Genomic DNA, 23,394 nt, shown 5'->3' on the forward strand with positions numbered 1-23,394 from the left:
TCGGCCCGGGGGGGTTGCTGGCAGCTACGGCTGGATCCAGAAAAGTAATTAAGCCCTTCAGCTCTCGTTGAAATCTTTGGGAAGGTAGGAAGTAAATGAGACCCGGGAACATTAGTACTTTTGTGGGTATCTCTGTTCAACAGAGCGAAAATGTAAAATAAATAAAAATAAAGAAAATCCTAGCTCTAAGCTCTGCATGGATTTTCCCATAACGTCGCTGTTGCACAATTCAGATGGTTCTTCAAGCTCAGGAGTCTCGCGGACGATGGGGACGGCAGGCTCTGCCTCCGGAGGAAATGAAGGAGAAGGAGCAAGGCTTTGCATCAGCCGCCCGGCTCTTAAAGACTGCAACACTGGTTGCTCAGGAAGCTGTTGTTCAAAAGCGTTCATTTTTTAGGGTTGGAGATCACCTACTTTGTGTTACTGTACTATAATGTCCCCTTCCTGCTTTGACTCCTGCCTCCACCACAGCAAGCGGCAATATTGGTGGATTTAAAAAAAATCCTGCTGGCAAAGTAGAGCTCGGAAAGTTGGTTTTTCTTCCTCTGCTGTGTTGGAGAAGGCACGTTTTACTAACTATCTTTTACGTGGATAACTGATCACACTTGTGCAGCTCCACTAAATGCATCAAATTGCACAGAAACAACTATGGTTTAAATGGCCTGAAGAACTTCTATTACTTATGATGATGTGCAAAAAAAAAAAAAAAAAAAAGTATGTCGGGCTGATTTTCACGTTTCAAGCCCGGTTTTTCTTTGAGGTGGTGTTCTCTGCATTCGTTTTTGAAAGTACCCAGAAAACCCTGCTGTCTTGGCGCGTATATACCGTGTGCGTGTAATACGGACATTAGAGAGGCAATAAAATGAGAACCCCGCCGTGCCATTTCTTACCAAGCCACTCGTCAGAATTGAATCACGCTTTTCAGGCTTTTGCGGCGGCCAGGGAGCAAAACTGGGCGAGAACTGAACTTGCAGCCAGCTCTGGAGACGCGCAGGTTTTGGGGGAGATTAATGGCATTAAGGGACCATTTATGGCCTACCTAATTTTCCATGAGTGGCAGCCAGGCTATACTCGTTTTAACTCACGTTTGTGCTTCAGATGATTTGACGTGCCAAGTAGGTCTTGAGTAAACTTGGCAATCTGTTTGCTTTTGGTTTAAAGTCTTTTTTAGCTGACAGGTTACTATTAATAAATACAAGAGATTTGGGTGGTTCCGCCTGAGTTGCAGATGCCAGAAGGCGTTGGGACTTTGCCCCAAGCTCACTGCAAAGCAGCATGGGCATTTCAGACCTGAGGCAAAGCTGGAAGTCATGGGTGATCTCGCTTCCTTGCTGACATTGAAGCTTTGTGTCGTCTCCTGACCGTAAAAAGGAGAATCGGTAGGATGGAGAAGTTGGGTAGCTTTAACGTGGTGCTCATCATGTCAATGGCACTTACTGCATCTCCAAAAATACAGTAAAAGTGATAACAGCTATGGAGAGAAATACAGGGGGGAGTTTAGCAGCAGTAATGGTAATAAGTCGTGACTCGGGTTTGCAAGTCGCAATTAGCTGCTCAACAGCTGTGACCTTCTGGAGGTGCTCGGTGCTGTCAATCTCAGCAGCTCACTCCCATGCCATGGCTTGTTGACCTCGTCCACCCCAAGGGGCGCGCGGAGGAGCTAGTCTTCAAATACCCGTCAGCAGCTCTGCTTATGCCACGCAGCGATTTCTGATGCTTTTTTTTTTTTTTTTTAAAAAAGCAGTAAAATGTTAAAATGGCTCTTGTAAATCCAGCTCTTCAGCCAGGTTTTAGTGGGTGGGTTGAGCACTGCACTTCTGATAACTTGGGGGGACAGTTTAGGATGGAGCTCCTCAAATTGGCAAGCTTTTTAATAGTGTTTCTACAGTGTGCCCTATCTTGCAACTGCAATGTATTTTTTAGGTGAGCTCCCTATGCAGGGAAGAACTCTTAAATTATTTCACGGGAAAGAGAAAGCCAGCAGGTAAGGGAATAAAATTCTGTGGGAACCTCCTGGGAGCGCTGTCTTTTTCCCACATGGCGCTGATGGAGAAAGCCCAGGTAGGCGCTTGCATTTCAGATTTTCCCAGTTGAGTCTGAGTTTGACGGGAGCTGGAGAAGAGGAGTTTTCAGATGTCTTGTATGTCAAAAGCAGGGGGTGAAAGTGGTAGTTGGTAGTGTTAGCCCAAAGGGGAGTGGGGGGAAGACCTGATGGTTGTGCTGCTGTAATTTCTCCACCTGGGTTGGGGTCTGTGTTGTGGTGCAGTTGTCAGAGACAGGTTACTTTCATCAGAAACTAAAAAAAAAAAAAATAAAAGTTAGATCTCTTTTCCTACACAGTTGGCTTCTAAAAACAACAGTGCAAACTGTCTGTCTGCTGGAAAGAGCTAGAGGAAAAGATGAGGTTTTGATCATGCCCAAATGGCCAAAACTTTGAGGGGGGAAAAGAAAGGAACATTTTTCCGTCCCTATTGGAATGTTAGACTCTTAAATTCAATCAGTGTATAATTTGGTAGCGGGGAAAAGAGCATGGGAACTTGTCAGTGCACATGCTGGACTGAAGGTATTTGAAAGCATTGCGTTCTAATTTCAATTTTCTTTTTAACTTGAGCAAAAAAAAAATTAATACAAGCTTGGAAATGAAAAGGCATTTTGAATTTAATCTTTTCATTTAGAAGATGCTCAAGTGGGACACTTTGACAATTTGAAACTTTTCTTTTTATATGCGTTTTTTTTTTTCCAAAAAGATTTGTCAAACCTTCCCCTCTTCCCATGAACAGATTTAGTTGTGACAGATGATCATTTTCTGATGAAAGTACAAGTTTTGTCAGAAAATTCGCAGCCAGTTCTTCTGGGGGCTATACATACTGAACAACATCACCCTGACAAGCGTGCTTGCTTAATCCATGTCAAGTAAAGCAAAAAAAAAAAAACGGGTGGATGTTATACTTAAATAAAATTTTAGGCCTCGTGGTTTCTTCTAACCTGCTGGTATTACCTAGTAACACCATAGCTTAAAGATGAGCCACTGATGGCTTACAGAATTTTCCAAAAAGGAAAAAAAAAAATGAAATCAGGTTTCCTGAAGTAGCAAGAAATCATTTTTTGGCTAGGATGTTGTGGTGTTGTCTGCCATGGAACATACTTACGCTGTGTTGGGCTACCTGCAAGTGATCATCATATGAAGAAACTATTTATATATGTGGCAGACCTTGTAGGATGGATGCTCGCACTTCTCTCTCCATCTCTTCAACCTCTCATCTCCCCCCCCCCCCCCAAAAAAAAAATACAACAAAACAAAACCCCTGCTGTCCTCGAAATGAAATCCCGGTGGTACAACCTGAACTTTTCCTGCTTGTTTTTTAGAGTCAACTCTTGACTTAGAGTGAAAAGAAACTGTTTCTTGTCTGGAAATAGTATTTAAATAGCTGGCTTTAAATCACACAAATTGGCTTTTTTTTTTTCTCTCCCTCTTTCAGAAATAGGCATAGTGACAGGAAAAGAGGGTTGACTAGAAAACATTTATTTTGAGTAATGTGAAGAGGCTTTGCAAAGGAGGCAGGCCCTGTCTTGCAGATGAGGATGGCAGAGATACGGACATGTGCAGGAGCATGGAGGTCTCCAGTAGCCTGGTGGGACTGAGCTTTGACTTTGGCCACCTTCTCCCATCTGCTGGTGGGAACGTAGGGGAAAAATGGTTTCTTCAAGGCTTTGCTCATGGGTCATCTTCTAGCTGTGGTCTCTAGAGCCAGCCGCCCTCCAGTTTCTCCCCAAAATTGCAGTCGCCGCAGATTGAGCTTGTGGCTCATCCTTGCCGTGCTGTAGGAGGTCTCTGGTGGTCGCTAGCCCTGGGGCTTGCCCGCCTGAGAGGACTGGCGCAGGAGCTGGCACCACAGATGTGGGCACTTGAAGGTGGTGCCTTTGCTGCTTGCCCTACTAACTTTCAGAGAACTTCCTTCTTATTTTTAGGAGCCGTATATTTTCCAGAGTCCTGTAATAGAACGATGCAGAAACTTCAAGCAGTCTGAATGCTGCAATTCCCGTGTTCGTTACGGTGCGAGGGAGAAAGAAAGAGCAGTTCAGTGACCAGTAGTTACAATGCAGGCAGAGATGCTAATTCTTTTAGCTGCATGCTGCTGCATGTCACATGCGGTTGGCAGCTTCTGCTAAGCAAAGTTGTTATTCTGAGGTTTCTTTGGCTTTATTTCCTTAGTGCCTTGAAGCCGTTTTATTCCTGTAACTTATCATTTCAGCAGCTTTCTTCCCATGATGGTTCTTTCTTGGCTATTTGAGGACCTCAACAGTGGTTTTCTGAAATGGCCTGGTGATTGTGTCTGTTCAGGCTGTCGCTCTGTTTTCATTCCAGTTCTTTATTTTCAATGTAGTTTATTTACATATATTTATGCATATATATTATGAAATACAAATACTTAAAAAGCTTATAAAATAGCACATAAATACACGGCATCCTATAAGCTTTTCTCCTCTTTCAGTAGATGAATCTTGAGCTGCGACACTCTGTGTACAGTAATACTTTGTTAGCTTTATGCAACCTATACTTTTGATTAAAAAATGCAGCAGATAACTGTCTTTGGTTCGTATGAGGGAGCAAGGGCAAAGCTTTCCTGAATTATTGCATGGTTCACATGTGCAGCTTGCTGGGAGAAGCTGTAAAAGCTGAGTGATGTATTAATAGAGCCATGCTAGATATCATGGGAAAGTGTTTTATTATATTCCAGAAATATTGTATCTTTTTTTTTTATGGTGACTTAAAATGGCAAGAACAAAATGATATCATGAAATTAATTTGACCGTTAAAATGCAACTTTGCCGTGAGCTTACAGGAGGACGAGTAGCGCACGATTAATTCTTCTTCCACACTGACAGAGCTGCTTGACAGCTGCACCATCTGGCTGGGTGTGGGATAGACTGGATTTGATCAATATTTACTTTATACTTAACCCCTCGGATGCTGGCGCAGATCCAGGAAGAAGGGATTTAGGGGTTGGTTCCTGCCGGGTTGGGAGCAGGGGGGGAACTGGTTAAGATTTTGTTAGGTGCCTGGGAAGCAGAGCAAGGTCAAACTTTTATGTAGGTTGGCTCTTCCATTACGGTGGGATCTGGTGCAGCTTGGATGCGTGTTTGGGGCTTTGCTGGTCCTCCACTCTCCCACCTGTGTGGGGCAAGGAGGTGGTAGCTCAAACTTGAGCTCAAACTACAGCTTTTTCTGTGCTAACGGGTTTTCATTTTTCTGCCTGGCTATTAATTCTTTTCAAACTGATAGGAAGTTGCAAAATCTCTTTTTCTTTACCCAAAAGTTACTGGGTCAATGGGATGCACAAATGAACAGGCGAATATGCAGCTCATATTGCGTAAGCTTTGTTCCCCTATAAAACTGGACTAAATGCTAAGCCAGGCACAGTGTATGGATACGCTGGAACGGAGGTCTTCAGCCTGCCACCGTTTCTGCTGCTTGTAGCACAACTGGCAAGTCAGGCCATGCTCCTGTGATCGCACTTGACTTTGGCCTCTTGGTATCTGAGAACTATTTGCTCTGTTTCAATCCGTAGGTTTTCAGGTGATAGAGGCAGATAATGTGTGTTGGGCTCCTGTTGGATGTTTCCCTTGGTGGTTTTTTTTAGCTTTAGCGGGAGGATTAGCATGTGAGACGCGTTGTCCCCTGCTGCCGTTGCTACCTCCCTCCAACACTATCATTGAACTCGCCAGGAGTTTTAACACAGAGTTCAGGGAAGGCAGCGCTAGGCCAGTGGAGGCTTTGATGATCCTTTCCCTAGGAAATAACTCTTTACTCCGATGTAATGATACCTTCTTCAACAGAGCAGGGGGGAGGAGAGGGGAAGACGTGTACTACTTAGGGTTTTCTCTGTGCTGTGGCTGGGTAGAACATGACTTACATTCATCAGCTCCATTTCCCCCCCCATCTTTCTCACAATTACGCTAGTTTTTGTTTCCAAATCGTTACGGCGTCTTCTAGTATCCTCCTACCTTATGCTTTCTTCTCTTCCAAGTGGCACAAACATCCCTAAGGAAAGCAGTGCTGGGTCAGGCCGAAGACCTTCTGACCCAGAGCCCTGTCCCCATCAGCTGTTAATAGCAGGTGCTTGGAGGGGGAGGAAAAAAAGCAGCATGAGAATAAGAGCACGTCTGTGTTAGTTCTCCTGGTGTGCATTCCTCGTTTCTGATGATCTGTTTAAAGACTTTCAATCCAGAGATGACATCTGGGCTGTCCCGTAGCAGTCACTGATGGATCCGTGCCATGTGAATTTGTCTAGTTCTTCTTGAACACGTCTTTGGCATCCGTGTTATGCTGTGACAGTGAGTTCCCAAGGTCATCACACGTCAAGTGTAAAAAATGCATCATCGGGTTTGCCACTTGCCGATGCAATTATTTTTTTGGGCTTCCTCCTGTTTGTTGTGTTGTGAGAAGTTCTGAAAAATTATGCTCTATTTACCTTCTTTATGCCATTACTGATTTTATGCATTTCAAACATATCCCTGTCTCTTTGCAAGCTGGAGAAGCTGGCTCAGTGTTTCCATAGCGTATTTACGAAGAGGATATTTAGTGCCTCCTCGGGTGGCAGCCGTCCCCTATCTCCAAGGGGTGTGCTCTGGTAGCCAGCCTCTAGGCGAGGACTGAGTGGCAATACTTTTGGGATGGACCAGTCATGGCTGAAGAGCAAGTGCTGCTTGCTGTTTCGTCACCTCTGCCTGCTGCTTATTTTAGCCAAGGGTCCATGCCTTGGGTGGGCTCTGCAGAGCTGGACCATCTCACCTCCTCCTACCTGTCAAGTCACTGGCTGATCCAGGCAGAAGTATGTGAAACGCACTTGCGCGCTGTGGGAACTGAGCCTACGTGATTGCGTAAAATAGCTTTGGCCAAGCACTGCGTTTGTCTTCAGACTCTACTTAAGGTGCCTTGTGTTGCTCTATTGACATATATGGTGGGAATAAGTGAAGATAGCAGGGTCGATATCCAGAGAAATAGAAAACACTGAACAAGCACCGAGCACTGGCATTTATTTTAAGTGGTTAAAATAAGGCATAACCTGGAAAACTGGAACAGGCTGTGTAGTTGCAAGTACCTATTTCCCGATCTCTTTTAGAGCGTGTTTCTCTCCATCCTGCTAGTTTGTTGGTGGTAGATGACTGCGGGATCGTTTAGCAGCTCTAACTACTGCTGAAGACAGAGCTGCTGTTCTAATTTGCTGCTGAATTTTGTTCCGAGTTGTTGTTTTTATTATTATTATTTATTATTCGTTCTCTTTACTTGCTTTGCCCTCTTCCCTCTGTCTTGCCTGCTGTTTTCTTTTGGTTCAAGGGCCGTGTGGGCAGCTCTGAGAAAGTGTTGAAAGCCAGTACTGATCACTTAAGGCATTCTCAACTACTCTAAGAGATAGAAAAGGTCATGAGACCTTTTCCTCAACTGCTGCGGTCACTTTGTTTCATGAATTTTGTATGTCTCTAATCCTGGAGGCAAAGCAAGTTTAAAAAAATAAATACAGGAACACCCAGAGACATAAACCATCCAGCACACACTTTTGTGAAGGTTATAATCATATGTATAAAAAACAGATATGATGGCCCAAGCAAGTGCATCGTGGCGCCCTGACCACCGCTGGCTCACAGCAAAGGCAGGTCTTGCGTGAAAGCTGCGTCGGTGGGATGTCCTGAGCAGTGGGCTCTTTGCGTGCATGGGGAGTTGCATGGGGAGTTGCGTGCAAAGTTGCTCATTTTGTGCGTTTCTGTTGACGCCGGTTTAGTTCTTGGTGATCTCTCTGTAAGGATGTAAAGCTGAACTGAAAACCTGGAAGAGTGTGAGGAAAAAGCCATGAGGAGTCGCTGTTCCTCGTGACTTCCTGAAGATGGACGGCAGTCTTTCTCATGGCCACCCAGATGATGTACATCCTACAGCAGTCCTGGGCCGTCTGCCTGACTCCTTTTGCATGAGCACACGTATACGTGCCAAATCCTGCTTCCTTTTGCGGCACTTCTTGCTGCGGTGCAGTTTGACTGGGGTCCCGGGGTCCCAGGGTCCCAGGGTGCAAAGAGCCCGTGAAGCACTGTGGGGAACGTGCCTGCAGAGCAGGAGCCTTTGAGGGATCTGTTCTGTCCATCAGCAGGTGTCTAGGTGAGGATTTGGGGGGAAACGAATTCCTTAACGCAAAGGATGTTTTGCTGCTCTGTTTGTTTCCTCTTCCATGCCCTCCTTGGTGCTTTTGTGTTTCTCGTATCTGTTTTTCTCTTTGTTTCTGAAGAAATCTCCATAGCAACCTGCCTGGAACAGGGAGGAAGGAAGCCAGGCTGGGAGAAGCAAGAGAGGCAGCCTGTGAACGTGGCCAGGGCACGGGCTCTCATTGCAGCTTTACCTTTGCTAATTCAGTTGCTGAGGTCACTGCTCCGTTTTGGGGTATCATCTAAAATGCGAAGTGTTAAATATGGTGGTGCCGATAAGACCCACGGCAGACACGATTCATAGAACCGCTGGTCGGAAGGGAGCTTTGTAGTCCAACTTCCCGCTCGGAGCAGGACTATTGCCAACCCTACATCAGTACAGGAGTGTGATTAACCACTAGCACCATCAAACAAATTAAAGAGCTCTGTGCAAGGTCTCAAACGCACAAGAGTGCTTTGATCTCGAAGAAAAGTCACTTGCATGGCAATGGGGGAAAGGAGACTTGTGTCTGTGCACAAACCAACCTGGAGGATCGAGCTAGGGAGGCAACCATAAAATCTGCTTTGCATCTCATGAGAGGACAGTGGCCCCAAGATATGAGTAGAGAATACTGGCCAAGTATGGCCACTCACTGGGGTTTGTGAGTGTCCTTACTCCAGGTGTGGAGCAAGACTGTTTCTTTTACCCAAAACCAAGGGTGCAGGAGAAGGCAGAGTTAACTCCTTAGCTCTGGCACGTAATTTTTGGAGACAGTGAAGGTTCCCTAGCAATGAATCCACATGATGCACGTGGACACTGGGAGGAGGAGAAGCCAAAAGACCCAGTGCAGGGCTGAGAACGTGATTCAGAAGCATGTGTGGGCTAGAGGAACCGTGGAGCAGAAGGCACCGACCTCCTCCCCGTGTACGTGCAGCGCTAGAGGAGGTTGCCAGATGTTCACCTGCCATGTTTGCAGCTATAACATGAGTCAACAGCCTGTTTGCTTTGCTCCGGGTTGCCGAGCCAGCTGCTGCGTAACCTCAGCCGCGCTGATAAGTGGAAAATACAACCCTAGGGAAGGAGGACCGAGCCGTGGTGAGATACGATGCGATCGTTCTGCGGCCAGCGGGCAAATGCAAGCGTGTTGCGATAGCAAGCCCGTGGAAGAGGTCATCACTTAGAGGCTCGCGCGGCCGCCGCGCAGGAATACCCCTCGTGGCTGGGCACGAGTGTGATCCCGGGACAGCAGCAGAGGATCCCCCGGAGCAGGGAGGCAGAGCGGATACTCGGGGCCCTGTTCAGCGTCTGAACGTCAGGATGCGATTAAAGGAGACAAATGCCTCCGAGGCAAGGTGAGGGTAAAAACAAGTCTCCTCTCCGGGCCTTGTCTCCTGTCCCCTCCATCCGCACGATGCCTGTGCGACTTGAGAGGTGCGAGGGCCACAAGTGAGTCGGGGCGAATATCGCGTTTGAGTGAAGCAGCCCCCGCAGCACTCATGCCTATGGCTTTGACGTTAGCTGAAGCTGATCTCCTGCTTTCGAGCTGGCTTAGTTGCTTGATTTTAGGCAGTTCGGCGAATTAAACTTTTTCGCTTCACCTCACTTCACTTCGGTGTGCAGAGAGGCCGAAGCAATTGGTACGACTTTTGCTTTTTGCGGCTGCTGTTTTCCCAGGCGTGTTTCTGATTACGCTCGCCTCGTCTCTGTTGCAGCTGTTTGCTCCTCTGTGTGGTTTTCACTCATTCGTCCTCGCGTGCATCAGTTAAAAAGGCCCAGAGGAAAAGGCGAGAAGCGCCGGTCCCACTCGAAGACCTTCCTCTGCAAGGGCCGGCTTCTCATCGGTCTCTCAATGCACGTTGCAAGCAGAAAAACGATACGTTGGTTTGGATTTGCCCTGCAAGTGACTAGGTTGGAAGTTGTGGGAGAAGCCATCTCCTCGGGCAGCTGAAGAAGGACAGTGCTTGCAATGTTATGTTTTGGCGCTCAGCTTTTGGCATAGTGACCATAGCGTGCGGTTGATGCGTCTGCTGCTGCTGGTTGGTGTTGGTGGTGGAGGAGCTGCCTGGCACGCTGTCTTCTGCCTGTCCGGTGGTGTTAGCGTCTGTATGCCAGCAAGCTGTTTGCTTCCCTGTCCCGCGGGCACGCACAGGAGTCCATCACGGCTCCCAGTTTGGCCATAAAGAAGAGGGAGAAATGGGCAGGCAGGCCTGATGGATAATTTAACATTAATAAAACGATGACTTAGAAATGCCATTGGGAGGCAAGTGAATCCACTCGAAGAGTCGGACCATCATTAAAAAATCTAACGCTGCAGAGGGGCTACGCTGGTGGTAAATGGGTTATCGACTTTCGGCTCCTATTTTGACTAAAACTACACGCAGGATCTAAGGGCTGCAGCAAATCCCCGTGCCTAAGGTGGTAATGTATTCTGTAAATCAATAACATATTACTAATAAAAATGGCCAAACCATGCATCCATTAAGGATTCATAATAGAAATTTGTTTAGGTTATATACTGTGTGTATTGATTGCTGCTATTTAAAGATGAAGTATGTCTTTCAAGCGGAGTGCTTATATATATGGCTGCCTACATTTTAAAGCCATTTATTTTTAATATGAAGATGAACCTAAATAATATGAGGAAATATGTATGAATAGAAGTCAGTATTTCAAATTGCAGAACACTGTGGGAATATAAGTAAGCTGCAAAGCCGCAAGTAGATGTCTGCTGTTGCTGAAACCTAAATATTGGAACCGAGCGAAGTAATACGTTTACGTGGCAATCACTGCTTGCAGCTCCGGGCTTGCAGGTAGCTCAAGCTTTTCTTGGCTTCGTGCCTTAACATTGAACTCTGCCGTTTTGTAATAGTTTATTAGGCGACAGGCTTGGAAGGCTGAATTAAAAGAAAAAGCAGACAGACCTACTGAAAACGTCTGGGCAATACCTAGGCTTTCGTCCGTCCTCCGAAAATGCATGTGGCTGCCTGGCCCAGGGTGCAACGCATCTCCGGCGGCGAGGGGGGACCCTCCGTAATGAAGAACGGTTGAGAAAACACTCCGCGTGCCACGGCTCCGCTCCGTATGGCTCGCTGCAGCAAATAAAAACTGTTTTAGATTACCCCGATTACGGTTCATTATGAAAACAAAGCAAGCCTCTGACTGAATTCCCATCTGTTGGTTTGCATTAGGCGAGTCCCTTCCTCCTCCTCGCCGCCTTTTATTCCTAGGAATTCAAAGAAGCTGTCCTGGAACGTTTCTGTGCATTCAGGGCTGCTAGATAAAGGCGGGACGCAAACCTTCCTTGCATGGATGAGCGCAGCAGGTATCTGCATAAAAGATGACTGAGGGTTATTTTTTTATTTTGGGGGGTTTTCTTGCTACTCTAAGATAATAAATGCAGCAAGTTCCGTGCTGCCAAATGTCCCTCTTTCTTCCTGTTTGTTTTTTTTCCCCCCTTCCAAATCTTCATAGATCTTCAAAATACGAAGAGACTCCTATGATCAGCTAGCCAGACTGCTTGCACAATAGAGATCTTGCCCAGGAATTTGTGCATCAAGCTCCCGTATCTTCCGTTTGAGCTGTAACATATCTTTGAGAAAAATACCCAGTCGTGATTCAGGGACTGCGAGTGATAAGGGATACATCATATACCTAAGCTAACTGTTGCAAGGTGAATTACTCACACTGTTAAAAATACGTGCCTTATTTCTAACGTGAATTTATCTGACTTCAACTTCCAGCTATTGCATCTTATTTTGCCTTTTCCTGCTAGATTAAAGAGCTCGCTGTTATCAGAAATATCTTCGCTGTGTAGATACCTGTGACTGCCGTGTTCTTTTGAACTGGTTAACCAGGCTGAGCTGCTTTGGTGGCTCACTATAAACATGTTTTTCCAGACTGCCGTCAATTCTCCAGCTCTTTTGCAAACCCTTTCAAAGTTCCTGATGCTCTTTTTGAAGTGTAGACACCACCGTGTACGTGTTCCAGTAACGGTCTCATTAATACCATATGCGGGGCCCTTTCGTCTTCCCTCTTCTGCTTGTTATTCGCCTCCTAACGTGCAGAAAGTCCGTGGAGTTTGGCTGTGTTAAAGCGTGGTCTGCTGGAACGGTAAGGTAGATCAATTTGTAAAACCAGCCAGGTCCTTAACATTTCATTGGGTTTTGTATTGGCTGCAAATTTGACATGCTTTGAGTTGGGTCTTTTTGTTTGTTTTTTTTTGTTGTTTTTTTCAGATGGTCGGTAAGCGGGTTGAATGGCGATGGGCTGATGAGATGCTTGCTGAACCTTCAGGAACCTCTCAGCCAGGATGCCTGTTCCCCGTTTACACTGCTTTATGAGAAGCACCAGCTAACTCATTTTTACTATGTGCAACGGGGGTTATGTGCTGTTTTTACAGCCTTGATTTCTTTAAGGGTTGCCAGCAGCAATGTGCCAGTGTCCCAGATCTTGTTAAAAACCAGCAAGGAGTTTGTAAGCTGGGTTTTTTCATACTCTTTGATGTAAGATATCTAATCCTGCCCAGCGAAAAATATTTAGCTTGAATATTTGCCGTTGTATCTTTCCCAATATCTGAGAGAACAACAAGCATCTCTTTATCACCGTGAACTCTGAATACATCTGCTTGCTTCTTTCCAAAAACAGATTGGAACAAGTTGCTGAATACTTGTGCGGTGTCGATTTTGTGCTCGATAACTGGCTGCCCGTGTCTCATGTGTCTTGCTATTACAAAAATGTTGTTTCTTCCTTTAATTTTTTACTTTTTTTTTAATCTGTTGGCCCACAGTATTTTTGTTTATACTCCGAGCTTTCGTTACTGCGTGTTTGCATTTCCAAACTCTAATTTGTGCTTGTTAAAGACATTGCTGCCTTTGTCTTCTCTCTTGAGCAAGGATGGACGTCTTCACAAAAGAAGCTTTTTTCATGGTTGTAGAGTTGGGGGTTTTGTCATCTGGAAGCAGGATTCTCAGTTTGCCATCCACATCTTTAAGTGCAAATATTTATTTCCATTCAACATCGCATGACATTGTTTCCATCTACAAGGAGCTGCCCTGGGTAGGAAACCCAAGTATATATGTTATCCGTCAGGACCGTAGCATATGGTTCCCTGGTAGTAATGCGGTGAAAAATTCCAGTGCATTGAAAAATAGTTGATTTTTAGAGAGAACCTGCTTTCGACTGACCTTTGGTATTTCGCCCGGGTACGTCGCCTGCAAAACAGCTTTGTAACTCTGCCTCGGCACAGCGTTGGCAGGATGAATCCTGCGGGAGAGCTTGTACGGCACGTTATTACATATTAGTAGGGGGCACGGAAGAACGGTAAATACACGGGTCTGGTTTTCAGGTTTTGAAAGGTTTTTGCTTGTAGTCCGCGCGGTGCCCTTGGAGGGCAGTGATAGAGGAACGCTTTCCGTGAACGCGAACCGCAAACGCAGCATGATGGAAGTATACTACATTTTTTGTCTTAGAAAAGACAGAAAATGCTCGATGTAAAGTATAAATAACTCTAGAAGAACAATGCTGGAAATAGGTACAGAAGGAAATGGGTATGATAGGTACAGGAAAAGAGCGCTTGAAATGGATCCTTTGTTAGCGAAAATCTGTTTCTATTTAGAAAGTGCACTTAAATGTACTGTAACGTAATTGCATTAGAAATTTAACTAATAATCTCCCAGAATCAATTCTCCAGCAAGCTTTCCACGGTAATTTGTCCATTCAGGCGAATCCTTCGGGCAGCTCTAGGAACGAAGGTTGCAGGCGTATTTGGCAGGGCTCGTGGCTCAGTGCCGGTTGGGTCTTGGTGCCGGAGGCCATCCGTCTCCTGATCTCCTGGAGTGTCCCCCGGCCCTGGCCTGGGGTCATACGGACTCCTACGGCTACGGACTCAAGGATACGCCCTTATCCCAACCTCACCCACGCTGAAGCGATCCTTGTGCACCTACCTAAAGTTGTCTTCTGTCCCGGGATGTCAAACTTTGGACTCTCTGAACCTAAGCTCAGCATTATGCAAGGTCACCTACGTCTGCCTGGGCTGACAGCGGCTGCTCAGTTGAGGGTCTTGGGTCCAGCTCTTCTTTCTGCTGAAACCATCCACGTCGGACGCTGCAGCGTGGCTGGGTGCGATTGCCCAGATGCATTCGAGTTGAGTTTGGCCTCCTGATGCCGCTGCTTGGTGTTGCATCCCCTCGGCTTCCTCTGGCGTCCCAGCAGCTCTGTCTTGGCTGGGGCTTTAAAGAAGTCCTGCTCTTTCTGGCCCTGTATTTGCAGGATGGAGTAGTTTGTCAGGTAGGTTGTTGAAGACACTTATTTGCCTTTAGCTTTGAAATCTCTATCTGCTTTTGCTGGGCAATTAGATCCTTTATTGTTGGCAGAGAATTCAAAGAAAGATTTAATTCTTTTGGTCTGCCTAGAGGGAGAGCTCTTGAAGGAGGAGAAGCTGAACCATGATTTGCGAATGTTTTTAAAAGAAAAAAGTCTTTCATTCATCATAGCAGATTGCTTTTTTTTTTTTCTTCCCCTTTAAACAAATTAGGTTTTTTTCAACCATATTTTTATTGAACTGGTGAGCGTTGTGCCCTCAAGTATCAGCTCTGCATCTGTTGGCCATGCTGCACGGCTCTCATCCGTGCTACCGTAGCTCGCGTCTCCAGCGCGCACGTATCCCGCTGCCCTTTGCAGCACAGACCCTCGTCTCGTTCTGCCCCGCAGCACCCTGCGCGCGGGTGTCTCGGCCTGGGACGGGAGCCCCATGCTGTCCCACGGGGCCAGGAATAAATCCTGAAATCCAGAGCTGTAGGGACTTTCCTAAAACAGGCCGCTTGGCTCTTAAGCGGCACCCAGGTCGCTTTTTAGCAAGCGCGTTTGCGACTTTATTGGCGTTATTCAGGTTTTTCTCTGGGCTGTATTGTGTGTGTGTGTATGTATATACACAGTATTTCTAGCTCGGTGCCCACGCAGGCTGTGTGATGGGGAAATGTTTAGCCACAGCGGTTGCTGTGGGCAGATGGGTACAATAGGAAACCTAGCGACTCGGGATTTTGGTTTTGTTTCCTAGCGAGTGAGCCGTTTGGTGGAGCTGATTAAATTTAGGGTTTAGCGTTTTGCTGTTTTCCGCTAAGGAGAAGGGGTATCTGCAGGCAGGAACAGTCTGTCTCCCTGCAAAGCTGCTTTTGCTTGCAATACGCTACGTTTCCACCCGGAGCTCACTCCCCAAATTTAGGTCTGCTGCTGCTCTTTGAGATGGGTGGAAGCCTGCAAAGTTGACCGATGTTCAGGTGAACGTGCAACAACTTTGTGCGCTCCTGCAAAACTCTTTTTTTAGACGCGAGTTTATTTAGGGTGAAATCCCAGCTCCTCGGAGGTCAGAGGGGAGCTAATCCCACCGCCTTCAGTGGCGGCCGGGATTTAGAGGGCCGCGAGGAACGGCTTGCCATAGCCTGCTTGCGTATCAGCAATAAGCATCCTGGCTCTCGTGCCTGTTTATTCCTGAGACTGAGCTAACGGATGTCCTGCCATGGAAATCCCAGCTGCGGCCTGGGTTGTCTGAGCAGATTAGCCACAGGATTTGCTGATCGGCACCCAGTGGTTTCTAAAAAATCAGTAACCTTTAAGCTGTGCCAAGAAGGGGACCCCAGACTACGTTTTGCAATTAGAAAACTACATTTTTGGTTTTGCCCGTTGCATATGTCATGCATTTATAGAAGGATGTGTGTGTATATATATATGTATGTGTGTATAGAAATAAAAATAATATGGAGTGCAATTCTGGGCAGAAAGCAGGATCTTAAGCAGTTTTAGGCTTCTTTATAAAACTTTCGCACAGTTCTGGCTAGTGGAAAGAACAAATTCTCTGTTGTTATTAGTGGCAGAGGCTCAAAGGAGCTGTGATGTCTAAAACGCCAAGAAAAATCGCCGGTATTTATTTAATGATCTACAGTTTAGCCATATTACTTCCCGAAGATGGCTAGTCTTCAAGGTCTGGGTAATTTCTTGTAAAATTAACTCTAAAGGAAACGTTCTTGGCTTTCTGGGAGGTAAAGTAACTGGTTTAGATAATCAGGCTGAGGGGCCCCACATTTTTGTACGGATATTTGAATGACAGCCTCTAATACTTGAGGAACAATTTTTCTTTTCCTTTCCTTTCTTTCTTTCGGGACAGTTCTTCAGATTTCATGCAATTCTCCTTTCTGGGCAATACAAGCTTAAAAATAGATTTACTGCTGTAGTAAACAAGTGCATAAACAGCACAAAGTAATCCTCACTCTGCTGTTCATCATTTCTTTAATAATGCAGATATTCTACAAGAGTTTTAATGTTCCCCTTCAGAGGCTATTCAGGGAACCGTAAATCCAAATTAAACTTTAACTCGGGGGAGGTGTTGCGCAGAAGGACTATATTCTTTGGAGTCGCTCTGTTCTCCAGCAAAACCTCCAGTGCATCCAACCCATCTGAGCTGCATCTGCGTTAGAAGGATTTTTGAACCTGCTGACTTTACTGGATTGGTTCCTGGTTTGTTTTATTTATTAATCCCCCCCCCCCCCCCCAAAAGTGGGATGGAAATCAGATCGAGGCGCTGCTGCACGCGACCATCCTTTGCGACACCAAATGTGCTTTTTGCAGGTCTCCATCTCTTCCTGCTGGTGCCGGTTCTGTGTCCTGGGGCTCGGGGAACCGCTTCCCGGTGGTGCGGAGGACGGACAACGCCACGTCCTGAGCTCTCGGGCATTTTGCATCTAGGGATGCTAAACCCGGATGGGGTTATATCGATATATTGAAGCTCATTCTGATGAGAGAGAAGCTCTGCTGGTAACAGCGATGTTATTCCAGCTTTGCAGCGTTTTAACAAGGCCAGGGGTTTACGCTAGTATTTTAAATGGAAGCAATAATAAAGCATAATACCACACGAATTTACAGTGTTCAATATGAAATCTCAAAATGATAAGCAGATTCTTTTTCCTTTAAGTTCTTAGGCGAAACCCTTGATGCTCGTTTATCTCCATGCCTCTCTGAGCCTACCTGCTATGGTGCTTTATAAAAAGTTTTTATCCGGGATTAAAAAATTAACCTTACTAATGGCTCCAATAAAAAGCTACAGCAGAGTAATTTAAAACGGGGCGAGTTCTGTTATTACCCAATTTCCCCTCACTTCACCGCATTAATTTGTGCCGCATTAAGTCGGCAGCCTCAAGGTTGCGCAGCAATGTCAAAGTGAAAGCTTCCCTGGGTTTTGGAGGCCGTTGGGGGGCTTGTTGCAGCACCGGGAGCTTTGCGTCAGGCAGGCGATAAAAGCACCCGGACGAGGTACGTTCTGCCTCGCTGAAGGCCCCGGCGTGATTTGTGCTCCGTGGATTTGTGAGAAGAACCGGTCCCTGTTGCCCAGAATTTAACATTTTGAGTAAAGAAAGTATTAATGTCTGCACGTTAGGCAGCAGGGCCTGATACCCCACTATTTTCGGTAACGTCACCGGTAGTCTGGAGGGTGAATTTAACAGGGCAAGCTGGTTGCAAGTCTTCTGTGCTGCAGTGCAGGACTTTAACCCCAGAACGTTTCCCTAGCAGTCAAGGGCTTTTCTACACTGGAAAGTTAATTCACATTAGGGAAGCCTCTGAATTTAAAGAGCGGTCGCTGTACCCGAGTAACTTCTCGCGTGTGCCTTTCGTGACAAATGAGATGATCCACTGCAACGGAGGATATTTGGAAACAGCTTTTTCTCATGACGGGGCCTAAATATTAACCAACTTGCATGGGGAACTTGCCCGCGGAGATGGCGTGTCGTTTGTCTGCTGTTCTCAACGGGTTGCTTCTGCTTTCATTAAATTCGTTTAAGTGACACTTAGCTCAGGCTGGGGCTGTGCTTCTGGCTTCCGATCTGAAGGCAGGTTGTCATGTATTTTTGAACAGCCTCTCTTCCTTCTAAATTATTTTTGCGTCCTTCCTGTGACCTTGCAAACCTTCTGTGTGCTAACTCAACTCAGCAACCCAGCAGAAACTTTCCTTTTTTTTTTTTTTCTTCTTTTTGTTCCTGATGGCTTAGTTTCTTGGTGGACTACTGAGCTGAACCACCTCATCGAGGGGTCCAGCAAGCACCAACGTGGGCACCGGCCCAGCAGCTGAAGTACGTGGGCTGGAGGTGGGGTGTGGAGGGCTGCAGGAGTGGTGGGGGAGCAGGACTTCCCTGCTTCAGCAGCGGGGACCTGGTAGGTGGGACATGGTAGGGAGGGTGAGCCTTGGTGGTGCCTTTCCTTGCAATGTGCTCAGGTGTAAATATTGCTGCAAAAGGAGTATTCATCTCTCTGAGCAGGAGAATTTGCTGAAGATCGCCCATCAAAAGAAATGTCTTCTGCGATTCTTGGAGCATCTCCCGTTACTCACTAATGACCCAGTGGCCCAAGAGTCCCAGAGCCCTGATCGAGGTGAAGGTGGGACCAAGCTGCTTGGCACTACTGGAGAAGCAGGAAGAGAACAGAGTCCTGCTGTTATCTCCTTCCTTGGTGGTTTTCTATCTCCAAACCCTTCAGCAGGAACGTTGCCTTCTCCCAGAGATCTGGTTCACTTCTCAGTGTTCCCACCTCTATGGACTGTCTTGCTTCTTGCCAGTTCCCTGCTTTATCATCCAGTTCCCACTGTGGGACACCTTCGTTCATAGTTGCCGTCTGGTTTCCGTGCTCTTGCTCTCTATCACATTATCTCCTCCTTTTCACGCTGAGCATTAAGTCACCCGTTTCCCTTGTGCACACCCATCCTTAGGTGTCTCCTCACACCTGGCTGATTGCTGAGGTGGCATCTGCTTGCAAATCCATCCCCTTCCCACTTCTTTCCTCTCTCCAGTGATCTTCCACCATCCCTCTTTGCCCAATATCTATTGATATCTCTTCTCCTGCTCCCTGCAGGGAGAGCTAAGCTAGCGTGAGAAAGGCTTCCCTGTAGCCTGAGCGGGATTTGAGGGAGTAAGGGGAGAGAAGCCCAGTATGGATGTTGCAAACATCTGCTGCAGCAGCTTGGCACCAGCCAGCGTCTGTAGGACGCACCTCTGACCCTTCTGCTGTCTGAGAGCAGAAGAAAGGCTTTTCCACCCCATCCCATGAGAAAAGATGCAGAGCTCTTTGCTACTTAATAGGTTGTCAGCGTATGCAGAGACACGGGATGGGGAGAGAGAGTATTATGTCCATGTTTGTAGTCTAATCGCAAGGTTTTCAAGAGCGGTGGAACAACCAATATTTTTCAGCTCGTCAGGACCGAGTTAATATTTGTGAGCAATTAAGATGGGAGAACGCGGGCCAGTGTAAATTGGGTAAACGCCTGTTGTCGGTGTCCTGAACCTGAGTTTTTGTTTGCTGCTAATATTGTTCTTGCGATCAGAGGCCAGATGCAGTTTGGATTAAGGGTGAGGGAGGCAGAGAAGAAGCGTTGAGCCGTGTTTACACACTGCAAATGAAGGCAGTAATGAGACTTTATCTTAAATAGGAAAAGCGGGAGACCCTGATTTGGAGAAGTGCTGAAGCGCGTGCTCCCCTTTACGGAGCAACGGTCTCCGTAATAAAGCCTGTTGGCTCGAATGGGGTTTCAGCGTGCATCCATACCCAAGCGGCCTTCAGAATAAGAGGGTGTTTGGGGTTTTGCCTTTCCTTTTTTTTTTTAAAACAGAATTAAGATCAACTGTGGGAATGTTACGTGTTGCGCAGTTACGGACACGGAAGCGTCCCTCCCCGCTGGCAGGAAACCTCATCCCCCAGCATGCTGCGTTTGCATTGGGGAGCAGTAAGCCAGGTATTTAGCTGGTCAGAGCAAATCCTGCGCGGCGCTTGTGAGAATTAATTCTCTCTGCGTTTCTAGCTTTTTTTTATTTCGCTGCCCTTAAATATGCACTTAAATTTCACTGTGAAAATTGTGAGCCAGAACATCCTTTTGCTGGGAAATTTGCATATAAAACCTAATTACAAACATCATCCCACCCTTTCTTTTAAAAGTACATCCACTACCGCCGTGCTTCCAAATGTAAGAGAGCTCAACAAGTCTCTAGCAGCCAAGAAGACACGTAATTTAAAGGCTATTTCAGCATTTGATTAAGCACACAGTGATAACTACAAGCCCATGCCCTGCAGGCATGACAAGAGGCAATTATGTTCGGAGGTCAAAAGCAAGGGGGGGGGGGGCAGAAAAAAAGGACAAGATTTTGATGACTGACTTAATTTTCCAGCTCCTGAAATTAGCAGAGACAAAGGAGTCCTAAATTGCCCAGATAAAATCCGGCCGCTCTCTGCTACGTTTTCGCCCTGCGCGCTCGCTCTGCCCTGCGTGAGCTCGGGACCGCGGGTTTCCACCAAGCGGCGGCGCTTGCAAGGCTCGAGCTGGCACGTATTTCGGTGCGCCGGAGCGTGTTTTCCAAAAATCTTTTAAGTTCTGCCGTCTGTGTTTAGATTGATGCCCGCGCACAGGATCCTGGAAAAAGGCACCTGGTTTTCATGGTGGTGAGCAGCCATCAGCTCCTCTTGACTCGGAGCCAACGATTAGGTCACTTATTCAGGAGATTAAATAAGGAGCTCAGTGTGGGGCAGAGCCTGCAAAGACAGGGAGCTGCTCAGAGGAGAAGTGTATTAATGGATTAATACAATTGCGCTGTGTAGTGCACAGTTAGACTTCGATGTATCTTATTTCAGAGCGGAAAAAAAAGAAAATCTTTGCTCCTTACAGGAAAACCAGCAAAAACGCTTAAGTAAGAGCATCATATAGGGACACAACATCAACGAGTTGGCTTACAAGGAGAGGGACGACCAACCCCTACTCTCTCTTTGGAGTATTTCCTGCAGAAATCAGGGTAGAGGAGACCCATGCGGAGCAACTCATTCGATGGATGGCTGGATGGAGAAATCACACCCTTGCTTTCTGCTGCCGTATTGCATTAAAATATCCGGTAATTCCTAATACCCCATCCAAACAAAATTCGTCCAAGGTGCTGCATTTATGTTATGCCTTAGGTTCAGGGGTCCGTTGAATTCATGATACCGCAATGAGGAGTCTATGCACAAAAGTTGTCTGTGTTTCTGCTGGCAAATGTTTGGGTGATTACACGAGAAACAAAAAGTTGAATTTCTGTATTGTAGAAAGCTACGTCTCGAAATGTTTGCATCTGGCCAGGTATCCGGTAAGGCCTGCATTTTTTATGTTATCCCTTAAAGGGAAGGAAAACATGAGTCGGTTTTCTGGAGATGCTTTGCTGGGGATTGACATTTATGCAGTTTTAGTAGATCAATGCCATAAAATCTCTTGTACGTGTATAAGACATAAGAAACATGCCCTTGCATTTGGTACAGAAACATGGTTAAGTGCTTTTGCTCAACCTCTGTATTTTCGTATTTAACTGTAAAATCCTCCACCAGGAGCTGTTGACAGAGTTACTGTGAGATTAGGATACTATCTCAGCCCTCAGAAACCTCTATTTTAATAAAACTACATTGCCGATAGCGGCTCCTAACGTCTTTTTTGCAACAGCTCAGGAGAGTGAGGATTATGTACAGGATTGCTGTTTGACAAATGCACCAGGGTTGGTGCGAGTGAATGCCCCGTCCATTAATTTCTGTGGTTTTTAAATGGGGTTCTCCTTCATCATTGTGCTTTTAATGGCAATTTTTGTCAATAATATGAATTTGTTACTGCAAAAAACAGGTCAGGCATGGCAGTTAGCAGCAAAAGCGTACTTCAGGAAGGATATGGGTTGGAGGTTTGACTTTTGTTTTGTTTTCTAGCAGGAATTGCAGAAGTAAATTAATATTAGCGATGTACCTTTCCCATTACGATAGTCTATGGATATGTCAGCAACCCCGAAACGTTACCGAATTGTGCAAATCCGTAGCGCAACAGGCGACTGCGGTGAAACTGTTCCTCCCCTCTTTTGGGGAAGAACGTATGCGTATGCCAGTTTTACAGGCAGCCTTACGTGGTTGAAACCATAAAGCGAGGCTAATTGGGGAAGCTCTTGCTGAAGAATAAATACAGCAACAAATAAAGGCAACCCTGGGGTATCCAGAGAAAGGTCATGTTTCTATTTTGTTATTATTTTAAGGTCTTATTTCTATAAAGAAACTTGGAGCACGTGTACCGTGTGAAAGTTGACATGGGGCAAAGCAGCAGTGCTTTGGAACGTGGATTTTGGGGAGTTTTTTTGGGGGGGAAGTGGGTTGTTCAAAGGTGCTTGCTGTCGGATGGCCCCTGGATCCATCAAGGTCGAGGTTAAAACTTTCCCCCACATCTCTGTGGCCACTGCACGGATAAAAATTTAGGTTTTACGTCAAGTTTTATAGCTGGTGCTGATGCAGTTCAGGATCAGACTGGCACAGTGTGGCAGCCTTAGAGCTGGAAGCCTGTGCGGATCAGAGGGGCTACAGAGATAGGAAGTGTTATCACTCGTCCTCATCCACGTGCGTTTGCTGATACTTCAGGGCTTGGCTCTCAAGGCATCCGAAAGGGTTTCGGGTTTCCTTTTCCAAACCGTAGCCGAGATTTCTTTTAAAAACAGTGAGATTTCTGAAGGCTCTTTAAATTAACTACCCGAATACGGGGCGGTGTTGACCATCCGGACAGATGCGATGCAGAGCTGAGGTTGAAGCTTTAGCTACCCGGCTTCGTGTATATATGGGCCTTTCCGTGGAAAAACATCGCTGCTGTGCCTGAAACTTTGGGACGGCTGCCAGAAGCCGCTGGGCAGCCCCCGGCACGCCGCAGGCTGCAGCGAAGGCCCCTAGACGAAGGCGGTCGGAGGACCAAGGCGGTCATGCAGATGTTGTTGCATCTGCACCTGGATGGACGCAATCCTTGGAGCAGGTGGGACCCTGGCGCTCGGCTTTGTAGCTGCCGGGAAATTTCCCTCCGTCGATCGGATGCAGCGCAGGGCTGCGATTTTAGGTATCGAAGCCAACTAGCTCTTCACCTGGCATGTAGAGGCAATAGCAGCACCGTAGTTGCTATTTACCTCTTTCAATAGGGGGTTTCAAAGCCCTTTACCAAAGGGCTCATTAGCTTTTTTTGAGATGAGAAAATGAAGTAGGTGAGGGCAGAAGTGATTTCTCTGGACAGCCAACACATCGGGGATCAGCCCTTGCTTCTGCAGGCCACATCTCAAGGGTAACGAAACTATCCCGAACAATACGTATGGGGAAAAAAACCCTGAGGCTAAACCTCGTTCGGCTTTTAACCCTAGTTGAAAGTCAACGTTTGCCGTGTTTCT

The 23,394-nt window shown here is 46.5% G+C and overlaps 1 protein-coding gene across 4 annotated transcripts in view; it reads left to right on the forward strand.

Moving 5' to 3' along the window:
- Positions 1 to 23,394, forward strand: part of ADGRL3 (adhesion G protein-coupled receptor L3) — a 421,071-nt gene that overhangs the window by 174,433 nt on the left and 223,244 nt on the right. The window lies entirely within an intron of this gene.

The sequence above is a fragment of the Apteryx mantelli genome, chromosome 5 (genome assembly GCF_036417845.1).
Source record: "Apteryx mantelli isolate bAptMan1 chromosome 5, bAptMan1.hap1, whole genome shotgun sequence".
NCBI lineage: Eukaryota > Metazoa > Chordata > Aves > Apterygiformes > Apterygidae > Apteryx > Apteryx mantelli.